Genomic DNA, 1,742 nt, shown 5'->3' with positions numbered 1-1,742 from the left:
AAAACGAAAATCATGGTTTTGGAAAAGTGGCTGGACTCAATCCTCACAAATGCCTCCAAAGTGATGTGGGAGAAGTTTGGGATCAAAAGGAATTGATCTTGGCATGGTTGGTGCATAGCCAAGTTCCATGATTTTGGATTTTTGGCTTGATTTTGTGACTTGGTGGTGATTTTGGTGAAAAACGAAAATCATGGTTTTGGAAAAGTGGCTGGACTCAATCCTCACAAATGCCTCCAAAGTGATGTGGGAGAAGTTTGGGATCAAAAGGAATTGATCTTGGCATGGTTGGTGCATAGCCAAGTTCCATGATTTTGGATTTTTGGCTTGATTTTGTGACTTGGTGGTGATTTTGGTGAAAAACGAAAATCATGGTTTTGGAAAAGTGGCTGGACTCAATCCTCACAAATGCCTCCAAAGTGATGTGGGAGAAGTTTGGGATCAAAAGGAATTGATCTTGGCATGGTTGGTGCATAGCCAAGTTCCATGATTTTGGATTTTTGGCTTGATTTTGTGACTTGGTGGTGATTTTGGTGAAAAACGAAAATCATGGTTTTGGAAAAGTGACTGGACTCAATCCTCACAAATGCCTTCAAATTGATGTGGGAGAAGTTTGGGATCAAAAGGAATTGATCTTGGCATGGTTGGTGCATAGCCAAGTTCCATGATTTTGGATTTTTGGCTTGATTTTGTGACTTGGTGGTGATTTTGGTGAAAAACGAAAATCATGGTTTTGGAAAAGTGGCTGGACTCAATCCTCACAAATGCCTTCAAAGTGATGTGGGAGAAGTTTGGGATCAAAAGGAATTGATCTTGGCATGGTTGGTGCATAGCCAAGTTCCAAGATTTTGGTGTTTTGGCTTGATTTTGTGACTTGGTGGTGTGCCAAGAATCATGAAATTTTCAAAGTGGTGGTTTTTGAGTTTTGTTGGTTGGAAAGTGTCACAAATGCATGCAGAATGAGGTCTAGAAAGTTTGGTATCAAAACCAAGCCATCTTGATGTGGTTTTGAATTTTTGAAATGTTGGAAAATAGAGGGTTTTGAAAAAAATTCATGAAAATTCGAAACCTTGGCCAATCCTAACGAAACTTGGTGGGCACCTTCTTGATATTATTATGGGATGGACTGGAAAAAATCACGCAAAAATACGGTGTCTAGATACGTTTTTCCATTTTTCCCGATTTTCCACATTTCGGGTCTTTGGAAAAATAAAAAAAATACTTCCCCATGTCGAAAAATTCTAATTTTTTGCAGGCAATGTTGTACCATTTTTATGAGGATCCCTGCAAAAAATCTCGTGAAAATTCGTTCTCTAGGTCCCAAAACAGAACTTATGTCTACTCAAAAAAAGTGTATCTACTTGTACAAAAGTGGCTTTTGCATATTTAGCTATTATAGGGGGGGGGGTGTTCCTCAATGCAGCCAGCTCTTGCACCATGGAAAATTCTGGTGCGGTCCCTTCATTCCCCCCTGTTTTGGCTTGCTTTGTGGTGGGGCAAGTCAAAACGCCCACACATGGGTGATCCACCAACTTGGGTTGGTGTCACCCGTTGTGGGCGGCGGCATGGTGGTGGCCGCCGTCGGTTCCGGCCGACCGACCCGGTGGGAAAAAATGTGAATCTGTTATGTGGATTTGTGGCACGCTGGTGGGATTTTCGTTGTGTGGCTCATTTCTAGACTTGTGAGCATCACGAAGGGGGTATGGCTTCCAACCGTTCGCGGGGAAGGGGCCATCATGTCTGGC

This window comes from Phaseolus vulgaris, chromosome 3 (assembly GCF_051622355.1).
Source record: "Phaseolus vulgaris cultivar YP4 chromosome 3, ASM5162235v1, whole genome shotgun sequence".
NCBI classification, from domain to species: Eukaryota; Viridiplantae; Streptophyta; class Magnoliopsida; order Fabales; family Fabaceae; genus Phaseolus; species Phaseolus vulgaris.
The sequence above is the reverse complement of the archived record's forward strand: the minus strand, read 5'-3'. Positions refer to the sequence as shown.